The sequence below is a fragment of the Camellia sinensis genome, chromosome 1 (assembly GCF_055761805.1).
Source record: "Camellia sinensis isolate YWXY chromosome 1, ASM5576180v1, whole genome shotgun sequence".
NCBI lineage: Eukaryota > Viridiplantae > Streptophyta > Magnoliopsida > Ericales > Theaceae > Camellia > Camellia sinensis.
The window spans coordinates 145,257,655-145,270,431 of NC_138961.1; positions in this window are offsets into that span (position 1 = coordinate 145,257,655).

The following is a 12,777-nucleotide window of genomic DNA, read 5'->3' on the forward strand; positions in this document are numbered from 1 at the left end:
AAAACAAAAAACAAAAAATATAAAAATTAATTTTCAAAAAATAAATCAAAACCAACATGATATTTTGAAATTAGTTGTGTAGAGTTATAAAAATAATAATTTTAAATTCAAATTAATAAAAATAATGTTTAAATAGCATGTCAAAATGATAAATAGTTTGTTAGAGATTATATTTAAAATATTTATAGCTAAAATAGAAAAAGGAACATTTAAGCCAAAATATAATAAAATTTTAACTAATTTGATGAGTATGCTTATGGTATATATTAGCGTGGGTTATATTTTGAAATGATGGGATGATCAAAGTCTTACTTACCATTTGAAGTGGCGTTTGATTAATTTTAAAATAAAAATGTTAGTTCTTAAATGTTTTATTAAATTTTTACTAAACATCAACATAGGTGTGCTCACATCCATGAAAGTATTTGGTAGATTTTTTGATAAAATCTTTGGTATCCTTAGAATTACTCTTTTTAAAATTATGTTTGCATCTTTAATTTAATTTTAAAATTTGGGTAAATTTAAGATTCACTTAAATCTAAAATTCTAGTTCAATGTATATAATGTAGAAGTCTAAATTGTGTATTTTCGATGAGGAGGCAAGGTGGTGACACGAAGGGGTGGAGGGGATTGAGTGGTCTTGGGTGGCTACAATTTAGATCGACTAGGGTGTTGGGTTGGTGTTGAATGGTTTGGAGACAACAAAGGTGAGTGGAAAATGAGTGGGTAAGTTGAGGTAATAAGATAGAGCGAAGAAAAAGGCAACAGTGCGGAGGAGAGCACATGAAGGACATTTTTGTCCTAGTGTCCTCGATTTGTTAAAAAAAAAAAAAACAAAGAAAAAAGTCTTCAGATTATGGTGTAAATTTGAAAAGGTTCCAATTCACTGGTAATAAGTTTTCCCATTTATCATTTTCATATAGTTATCCCAAAAACTAACTCTACAATGTTGTCTCTTAATAAAAATATTATTTTGAATTATAATTAATATCATAATATAATAATACATAATTTATATATGATACCTTTTAAGAGGTATATGCAATAAAATTAACCCATGTGTTACGGTTAAAAGTGGTATCTACGTAATGTATACAATTAAAAGTGAGAAAATGCACTCCACAATATTGGTTGATCACCCACTCATCCCATTCCAAAAAAAAAAACACACACACACATACACAAAAAAAAAAACATATTATGTCATTAAATTAAATCACCAAAATACACTCCACTTAATGCCTTAATCCTAACCCTACCCTTCTCAGTTCTCGCAATCACCTTCGCTTCCACCGGCAACACCAAAGCCCCTTCCTTAGCTACTCGCCACCTCCCACCACCAATCCCGACCTCCTCACCTACAGTCCTTTATCTTCTCTCGTCGCCACCTTTTCTTCCTCCTTTGCCGCTGCCACATTTTTCACATCGTGTTCGCCACCTTCGCCGCCGCGAATTCACCTTCTTCTTTCCTATTCTTCTTTTCTATCTTTTTCTAATTTTAAAAGAAGAAGAAGAAGAAAGAAGCAATAATAAGAGAGAAGTGGTGGGGGTGTCGCGTGTTGAAATAATCTTCTGTGTAAATAAAATAAATTGAAACAAAGCCAAACAACATAAAATAAAATTTACAGAATTTATTTTGTTGAACCAAATAAAAATTAAAAGACCAAGTCGAGTGTGACACTCTGTCCTTAAGACAGATTCACCCCGCTACGGTGCTTTCGGTTGAGTGGCGTCTATCTCCCAAGATATAATGATCTTCACAAACTTATAGTTGCACTCCACACAAATTTGTACGGCGAACTCGAACCTTGTGTTCTTATATTCTCTTTAATTTATTCTAAATCTAATATGAAGAATAATGCAAAAGTAGAAAATTCTGGACAGCAATGAGACAACAATTTCAGACTTTTTTCTATATTCGGACTGCTGGAAATGGATTAATATATATAGGCAACTTCATGACTGTTTGGACAGCCTGAACAAGTATAAAAAGTGGTCAACAGGTGCCAAATTCAAATGAACAGATTTGCAGCAGTTTTATTACCTGTTGGCAGTTTTAAAACTGTCTAAAACTGCTAAGCAGTTATCCAATCTGTCTAGAACCATTTGAACCTGTTAAACTTTGTTTTGGATCTGTCCAAATCTGCCGGGCAGATTTAAATCCGTTTAAAAAACAGAATATGTCCGAATCTTTGAAGAAAACTGTTTGGGACAATTTTGAATATGTTGGACAGTTTAAAACCTATTTAACAGTTTGGGACAAATGAAACTTAGGGGCACAATTATTTGGACAATAAATTTGAATTTGAAATACCAATAATTTTCTGCAATAAATTTGGAAAAGATTCAAATGAATTTTGTCCAAAAAATTAATACAAGAACCGACCCAATCCACACCCATATTCGCGCCCGGCACGGCTGGGCTCGGCCAGACGGACGGCGGCGGCGGCGCGCGCGCGCGTGTGGTGGTTTGGGCTAAGGTTTACTTTGTCCATAACTCCTCCCTTCTACAAACTTGGGGTGCCCCTTGGGGCCCAACCCAAGTGTTGTAGGCTAGAGCTTATAAACTCAACAAAACTCTCTTGAAGTTTCAATGTGGGACAAGCCTCACAAGGAAACCCACATTAAAACTTTAAATGTTCATTTCCACGAACCTGAAAACGACGTCATGTTCCCATTCACTCATAAATGGTTTTAACGAACCGTCTTCACCGTATGACTTGCCATGTGGCAAGGAATACTTCACCTCTTCGGACCCACCTCAAATGACATTTGCGGCCTACTCAATTTTGGGCTCAAAGTCGGCCTAAAATAAGCCTAATAAACCAATTTTTCCAACAATCCCCCACATGAATGGAATTTGACGGAGAGAAAATACAACAACATGATCTAATTACAGAGAGTACAGAAATTAGAAATATTCTACAAAGGATAGGTAGCTTTTGGCTTTGAACCTTCCCTTGTGAGACACTATCGGATTTACTAGCTAACCAGTGAACATGATGTCTTGAATTGTTTAGCCGTTTGTGTAAACCAAGACAATAGAACTCACACAATATATCCCCAGACACAGTTTAGTTCTCACTATTGTGTTCATTTTGGCCCTAAACAACCTGGTCTTTCATGAGTGCTCTAGAGAATTGTAACCTTTCACAAATCTCATAGAACCGGCCCAGTTCACACTCATATAGGTGATTCTTATGAAGAGTATCCTGCCATACTCCACTAGGTATACCTAGATATAAGAATCATTAAAAGCTTTATTTAACCTAAAACGCTGCAGACATCACTATTTCATCAAAGAAATAGGTAGGAGTTAAACTCCCCAGTGATCCTTCTGAGTCATACACAACTCGGTTGTCCCTTTGAACCTAGATCTTGGGATCTCCAGTCAACTAGGTTGGGTTGCCGTTGTGGTAACTCTTATTTAATAGGCTTAAGTCTCATTCCCCTCGATGAATTCTCAACTAACTCTCTTGCTAACCCTTTGGTTAGTGGATCCGCTATGTTGTCTTTAGACTTCACATATTCAATGGAAATAATTCTATTAGAGAGTAGTTGTCTTACGGTATTATGTCGACGACGAATGTGTCTAGACTTACCGTTATACATATGACTCTGTACTCTACCTATTGCTGATTAACTATCGCAATGTATGCATATAGTAGGCACCGGTTTTAGCCATATTAGAATATCTTCAAGGAAATGGCGAAGCCATTCTGCCTCTTCCCCTACTTTGTCTAAAGCTATGAATTCTGATTCCATAGTAGACTCAGCAATGCAAGTCTGTTTGGAAGATTTCCAAGATACAGCCGCCCCATCAAGAGTAAAGACATACCTACTGGTGGACTTTGAGTCTCTAGTATCCAATATCCAATTTGCATCACAGTATCCTTCAAGTACTCCTAGATATCTAGTATAATTCAGCCCAATGTTACGAGTAAATCGGAGATATCTTAGAACCCTTATAATTGCTTTCCAGTGTTCTACTTCCAGATTATTCGTATATCTAGTTAATTTACTTACTGTATAAACTATATCTGGGCGAGTGCAGTTCATCAAGTACATTAAGCTTCCAATAATTTGGGCATACTCTAATTGAGAAATACTTTCCTATACATTCTTAGAAAGATACAAATTAACATCTACAGGTGTTCTAGCAAGATGATCATCATCTTTGCTGAATTTGTCAAGTATTTTCTCAATGTAGTGAGATTGTGACAAAGCATATCCTTCTAATGTTTTGGTTACTTTCATACCAAGAATTACATCAGCAATGTCCATGTCTTTCACGTCAAAATGTTTATTCAACATTTTTTTAGAAGTTTTAATCATATAATTATTACTACCTATGATGAGCATATCATCTACATAAAGACATACAATGACATAACTTTTGTCTATGTTTTTAATATAAACATATTTGTCACACTCATTAATTTTAAATCCATTTGACATCATTGCCTTGTCAAATTTCTCATGCCATTGCTTAGGCGCTTGTTTTAAACCATATAATGATTTAACCAATTTATACACTTTCTTTTCTTTTCTTTTCCTGGAACAGAAAAACCTTCTGGTTGTTCCATGTAAATTTCTTCATTTAACACCATTTAAGAAAGCGATTTTCACATCCATTTGATGAATTTCTAGATTATATAGAGATGCAATGGCAATTAGCATTCTAATGAATGTTATTCTAGTAACCGGTGAGTATGTGTCAAAGTAATCAAGACCTTCTTTTTGTCTAAAATCTTTGACCACAAGTCTCGCCATGTATTTGTCAATTGATCCATCCGCTTTTAATTTTCTTGTAAAAATTCACTTGTACCCAAGAGGTTTACAACCTGGTGGTAAATCCACCAATTTCCAAGTGTGATTTTGCAAGATGGATTCAACTTCACTGTTGACAGCTTCTTTCCATAAAGGAGCTTCAGGACTGGACATAGCCTCTTTAAAAGTTAAAGGCTCATTTTCTAACAAAAAAGTTAGGAAATCTGGACCAAAAGATTTTGAGGTTCTAGCACGTTTATTACGCCTAGGTTCCTCTTCCTCATTTTGATCTAACTCTTGTTCTTGATCAAGTTCTTGATCCTGACTAGTAATAGCATCATGAGATCTTTTATTGTTACTAGTCTCTTGTCCAGTCTTATTTGGAAATACATGTTCAAAGAAAGATGCATTTCGAGATTCAATAATAGTATTTACATGCATTTCGGAATGCTCTGATTTATGAATCAAAAATCGATATGCACTACCATTTTTGGCATAACCAATGAAAATGCAATCAATGGTCTTAGGACCTATCTTAGTCTTTTTAGGACTAGGAATAGCCACTTTAACCGAACACCCCCACACTTTTAAGTATTTGTAGGATGGTACTCTTCCATGCCACAATTCATAAGGTGTTTGATTCACTTTCTTTCGAGGTACTTTATTTAAAATATAATTAGCAGAAAATATTGCTTCCCCCCACAAGTTCTGAGGTAATCCAAAACTTATTGACATGGCATTCATCATTTCTTTTAAAGTTCCATTTTTCCTTTCAGCAATTCCATTTTGCTGAGGTGAGTAAGGAGCGGTGGTTTGATGAATTATTCCATGTTCTTTACAAAATTCACCAAAAGGTGATTCATATTCACCACCTCTATCACTTTTAAGTTTCTTGATTTCCTTACCAAGTTGCTTTTCAACTTCATTCTTATATTGAATAAAAGTTTCCAAAGCTTCATTCTTAGTTCGAATTAAATAAACATAACTATATCTAGTATAGCCATCTATAAAAGTGATAAAACATTTTTTTCCACCTCTAGTTTGAATTGATTTAAAATCACAAATGTCGCTATGAATTAATTCAAGTGGTTCCGTACTTCTTTCAATTGAATGAAAATGAGTTTTAGATAATTTTGCCCCAACACAAATTTCACATTTATGATTTGAATCAATGTCAAATTTAGGTAAACATTCCATATTAATTAATCTACGCAAAGATCCATAATTAATATGTCCTAGTCTACCATGCCATAAATTTGAAGACTCAAGCAAGTAAGAAGAAGATGTATTATTATTAGTAACTGAGGGTACAACGGTCATTACATTTAACTTGAAAAGGCCATCAGACGGGTCATTCTATTTACACACCACTTTCCCTCTCAAGGCAAACTATTAATTAATTTATTTTTTATTGCAATTTTAGCCTTAAGTGAAATGACTATAGAGGACAAGTTATGATGCACCCCATTTGTGTATTTATCATAAAGGACAAGAATCAATATAATATAAATCATCAATTTCAAATTTGTTCCTTACGTATCTTCTCTGTCAAGAATCTAAAAACCCTAAAACCAAAATCAAAAACCCTTCAACAAATAATCAAAAATGTAGTATTATTGAAGATTTTGATTGGATTCAACGAAGGATGCATCTGACAATTCTCATTCGGAACAATGGAGCAATGAAAAGGTTATTTTTTTGTTGTTTTCGTCTTCGTTTTCATTTATGAGTGGTAAATCGTTGTTCGGTTAACCAGAGGTGAATGATATATCATTGTTCGACAAACTATAATCGAACAAATTACATCTGTTCAACAGACTACAATCGAACAACTTACATCTGTTCAACAGACTACAATTGAACAAATTACATATGTCCGACAAACTACAATCGAACAACTTACATCTGTTCAACAGCAACACCACCAATGACGTCTTGATGAGTGTTTTCAACAATGGTGTTCATCGGTGTGAATAAAGAATGGAGGAGGAGATGAATATCGTGGGTGTGGGGTGTGTGGCTGTGTGGGGGCAAAGATGGAACTTTGTGTGTATATTGTTGTGGGTGGGTGTGTGAGTAAGGGTAAATATATAAATTTGTGGTGTGTGATGAGAAAAATATTTATTTTTGCAAATTATTTTTGGTGTGTCTTTAGAAGTGGTTTGCCTTGAGAGAGAAAGTGGTGTGTAAATAGAGTTTCCCCCATCAGACATGTAACATTTTCCTACATACATCCCATTCTTAGTAAGTACAAATTTATCACTCTCAAATACTAGCATAAACCCATTCTTACTCAACAAAGATCCGGAAACAAGATTCTTGCGAATGTCCGGTATATGCAGCACATTGTTGAGAGTGAGTTCCTTTCTAGTTGTCATCTTGAGTACAATCTTTCTTTGTCCTTCAACTTTGGAAGTTGAGAAGTTGCCCATAAAAAGTTGTTCATCATTGTCCACTGTAGAATAAGATGTGAACATCTTTTTGTCGGCACAAATATGACGAGTAGCACCAGTGTCTACCCACCATTCTTTAAGATTTCCGACAAAATTTGCCTCGAAAACAACTACAGAAAGAATTATGACATCTATACCATTGGAAATTTTATCCATTTCGGTTATATCGGCTTTAGTAACCTTCTTACTTGTTCTTCCTTTGCCTTTGCAAAAATTAGTTCTTAAGAACTTCTCTGGCTGTTTACCATGATTCACTGGCACAGTCCCAACATAAGGAGAGGTTGGCGTAATGGCAATCACCATACCAGTACTGGTTTAAACATGAGTTTGACCAGTTTTAGTAGCCATAAATTCTAAATTATAAAATAAAATTAGAATTAGAATTTTATACTACACAAAAAATTTAAACCAAAAAACATAGAATTTTAAATTCTGTAAAAAATAAAATAAACAAGAATTGTAACTTTTATTTTCAATTAATTTAAAAATAAAATAAAATTTTATTTAAACAAATTAAACCAAAACTAAAGAAATAAATTCTGTTAAAATAAAAGAAACAAAACAAAATGTAACTTTTATTTTCAATTAATTTGGAAATAAAATAAAATAAAATTTTATTTAACCAAATTAATTCCACACAGAAAACTAATCCAAATTCACAGAATTAAATTCTGTAAAAATAAAAGAAACAAGAATGTAACTTTTATTTTCCAATTAATTTGGAAATAAAATAAAATAAAATTTTATTTAACCAAATTAATTCCACACAGAAAATTAATTTCTGTAACACTTCAATAATTAAAATACTGAAACAGAATTTTAATTAATGAAAACTCAAAAAATAATTTCTAAAAACCAAAATTAATTTTTGAAAAAATTCCACAAAAATATATTCTGAATTGTTAATGACACCAGTATATTACTACTAGTTGTCAAAGAAAATAGACAGTATATTACTACTATCTGTCAAATAGCATATAATCACTATTTGTTTTCCAACCAGAATATTATTTTGTAAATCCACAGAAGATAATTTTTCTTAAAAGAAGAAAAAGAAAAGGAAACAAACGAAAAATTCTGTAAACAGAATAATTCAAATCTGTCTTAAGATTGTTGGAACAATCTTCTGTGTAAATATAATAAATTGAAACAAAGCTAAACAACATAAAATAAAACTTACAGAATTTATTTTGTTGAACCAAATAAAAATAAAAAGACCAAGTCGAGTGTGTGACATCTTGTCCTTAAGACAGATTCGCCTCGCTACGGTGCTTACGGTTGAGTGGCATCTATCTCCCATGATACAATGATCTTCACAAACTTGTAGTAGCACACCACACAAATTTGTACGGCGAACTAGAACCTTGTGTTCTTATACTCTCTTTAATTTATTCTAAATCTAATATGAAGAATAATGCAAAAGTAGAAAATTCTGGACAGCAATGAGACAATAATTTCAGACTGTTTTCTATATCCGGGCTGCTGGAAATGGATTAATATATATAGGCAACTTCATGACTGTTTGGACAATTTTGAATCTATTGGACAGTTTAAAACCTGTTTAACAGTTTGGGAAAAATGAAACTTAGAGGCACAATTATTTGGACAATAAATTTGAATTTGAAATACCAATAATTTCCTGCAATAAATTTGGAAAAGATTCAAATGAATTTTGTCCAAAAAATTAATACAAGAACCGACACGACCCACACCCACACTCGCATCCGGCACGACTTGGCTCGGCCGGCAGCGTGCGCTCGTGTGGTGGTTTGGGCTAAGGTTCACTTTGTCCATAACTCCTCCCTTCTACAAACTTAGAGTGCCGCTTGGGGCCAAATCCAAATATTGTAGGCTAGAGCTTATAAACTCAACAAAACTCTCTTAAAGTTTCAATGTGAGACAAGCCTCACAAGGAATCCCACATTAAAACTTTAAATGTTCATTTTCACGAACCCGAAAACGACGTCATGTTCCCATTCACTCATAAATGGTTTTGACGAACCGTCTTCACTGTGTGACTTGCCATGTGGCAAGGAACACTTCACCTTTTCGGACCCACCCCAAAAGACGTTTGGAGCCCACTCAATTTTGGGCTCAATTTTGTAATTTCCGTTTCCCTTTCTTCTTTTAAGAAAATTATTTTCTGTGGATTTACAAAATAATATTCCGGTTGAAAAAACAAATAGCGATTATATGCTATTTGACAAATAGTAGTAATATACTGTCTATTTTCTTTGACAACTAGTAGTACGATACTGGTATCATTAACAATTCAGAATATATTTTTGTGAAATTTTGTTAGAAATTAATTTTGGTTATTAGAAATTATTTTTTTGAGTTTTCATTAATTAAAATTCTGTTTCAGTATTTTAATTATTGAAGTGTTACAGAAATTTAATTTTCTATGTGGAATGAATTTGGTTAAATAAAATTTTATTTTATTTCCAAATTAATTGAAAAATAAAAGTTATATTCTTATTTATTTTATTTTACAGAATTTAATTTCCTGTGTGGAATTAATTTGTTTAAATAAAATTTTATTTTATTTCTAAATTAATTGGAAAATAAAAGTTACATTCTTGTTTCTTTTATTTTTTACAGAATTTAATTCTGTGAATTTGGTTTAATTTTCTGTGTAGTGTAATTTCTAATTCTAATTTTGTTTTATAAATTAGAATTGATAGCTACTGAAACTAATGCCCAAACAAGTACTACTGTGGTGGCTGCAATGACGCCAACCCCCTCTCATGTTGTAACAGTACTGGTAAATCACAGTGAAAAGCCAGAGAAGTTCTCAGGAACTGACGTTAAAAGATGGCAACAGAAAATGTTGTTCTATCTTACAACTCTGAACCTGGCTCGTTTCCTCTGTGAGGATGCTCCTATTTTGAAAGAGGATGAAACCGACCGGCAAGTGGTTGCTGCGGTTGATGCCTGGAAACATGTTGATTTCCTTTGCCGGAACTACATTTTGAACGGACTTGACAACACATTATACAACGTCTACAGTCCTATCAAGACAACAAAGGAACTTTGGGAGTCTTTGGAGAAAAAATACAAAACGGAAGATGCCGGCTCAAAGAAATTTGTGGTTGGCAAATTCCTGAATTTTGTAATGGTTGATTCAAAAACTGTGATCAGCCAAGTTCAAGATTTTCAACTCATTCTGCATGACATTCACGCAGAAGGCATGTCTCTCAGTGAATCCTTCCAAGATGCAGTCTTAATTGAAAAATTACCAAAAGGCTGGAAGGAATTCAAGAACTACCTCAAACACAAGCGCAAAGAAATTTCTATGGAAGAATGAATTGTGCGTTTGAGGATTGAGGAGGACAACCGCAATTCTAAAAAGCGGGCTGGTAAGCATCCTATGGAGTCTAAGACAAATGTGGTGGAACATGCTTCAAAAACCAAGAAACGAAAGTCTTTTGGAGAAAGTTCATCACAAGGCTCTAAAGGGGGGGAAAATAAAAAGTACAAGTTTAATGACAAATATTACATCTGTGACGAAGAGGGACATCGGGCGAAAGATTGCTGTAGCAAAGGCAAAAGCAAAAGGAAAAAGCGCAAGAAGTCTACTCAAGCCCATATGACCGAAGTAGACAATATTTCCAATGGTATAGATGATATTAATCTTTCTGCAGTTATTTCCGAGGCAAATCTTGTCGAAAATCCTAAAGAATAGTGGGTGGACACTGGTGCTACTCGTCATATTTGTGCCGACAAAAAGATGTTCACATTTTATTCTACAGTGGACAATGGTGAACAACTTTTTATGGGCAACTCCTCAACTTCCAAAGTTGAAGGACAAGGAAAGATTGTACTCAAGATGACATCCGGAAAGGAACTCACTCTTAACAATGTGCTGCATGTACCGGACATTCGCAAGAATCTTGTTTTCGGATCTTTGTTGAGTAAGAATGGGTTTAGGCTAGTATTTAAGAGTGATAAATTTGTACTTACTAAGAATGGGATTTATGTAGGAAAATGTTACATGTCTGATGGCCTTTCCAAGTTAAATGTAATGACCGTTGTATCCTCAGTTATTAATAATAATACATCTTCTTTTTACTTGCTTGAGTCTTCAAATTTATGGCATGGTAGACTAGGACATGTTAATTATGGATCTTTGCGTAGATTAATTAATATGGAATGTTTACCTAAATTTGACATTGATTCAAATTATAAATGTGAAATTTGTGTTGAGGCAAAATTATCTAAAACTCCTTTTCATTCAATTGAAAGAAGTACGGAACCACTTGAATTAATTTATAGCGACATTTGCGATTTTAAATCAATTCAAACTAGAGGTGGGAAAAAATATTTTATCACTTTTATAGATGACTATACTAGATATAATTATGTTTATTTAATTCGAACTAAGGATGAAGCTTTGGAAACTTTTATTCAATATAAGAATGAAGTTGAAAAGCAACTTGGTAAGAAAATCAAGAAACTTAAGAGTGATAGAGGTGGTGAATATGAATCACCTTTTGGTGAATTTTGTAAAGAATATGGAATAATTCATCAAACCACCGCTCCTTACTCACCTCAGCAAAATGGAATTGCTGAAAGGAAAAATGGAACTTTAAAAGAAATGATGAATGCCATGTCAATAAGTTTTGGATTACCTCAGAACTTGTGGGGGAAAGCAATATTTTCTTCTAATTATATTTTAAATAAAGTACCCCGAAAGAAAGTGAATCAAACACCTTATGAATTGTGGCATGGAAGAGTACCATCCTACAAATACTTAAAAGTGTGGGGGTGTTTGGCTAAAGTGGCTATTCCTAATCCTAAAAAGACTAAGATAAGTCCTAAGACCATTGATTGCATTTTCATTGGTTATGTCAAGAATGGTAGTGCATATCGATTTTTGATTCATAAATCAGAACATTCCGAAATGCATGTAAATACTATTACTGAATCTCGAAATGCATCTTTCTTTGAACATGTATTTTCAAATAAGACTGGACAAGAGACTAGTAACAATAAAAGATCTCATGATGCTATTACTAGTCAGGATCAAGAACTTGATCAAGAACAAGAGTTAGATCAAAATGAGGAAGAGGAACCTAGGCGTAGTAAACGTGCTAGAACCTCAAAATCTTTTGGTCCAGATTTCCTAACTTTTTTGTTAGAAAATGAGCCTTTAACTTTTAAAGAGGCTATGTCCAGTCCTGAAGCTCCTTTATGGAAAGAATCTGTCAACAGTGAAGTTGAATCCATCTTGCAAAATCACACTTAGAAATTGGTGGATTTACCACCAGGTTGTAAACCTCTTGGGTACAAGTGAATTTTTACAAGAAAATTAAAAGCGAATGGATCAATTGACAAATACAAGGCGAGACTTGTGGTCAAAGATTTTAGACAAAAAGAAGGCCTTGATTACTTTGACACATACTCACCGGTTACTAGAATAACATCCATTAGAATGCTAATTGCCATTGCATCTCTATATAATCTAGAAATTCATCAAATGGATGTGAAAATCACTTTCTTAAATGGTGAGTTAAATGAAGAAATTTACATGGAACAATTAGAAGGTTTTTCT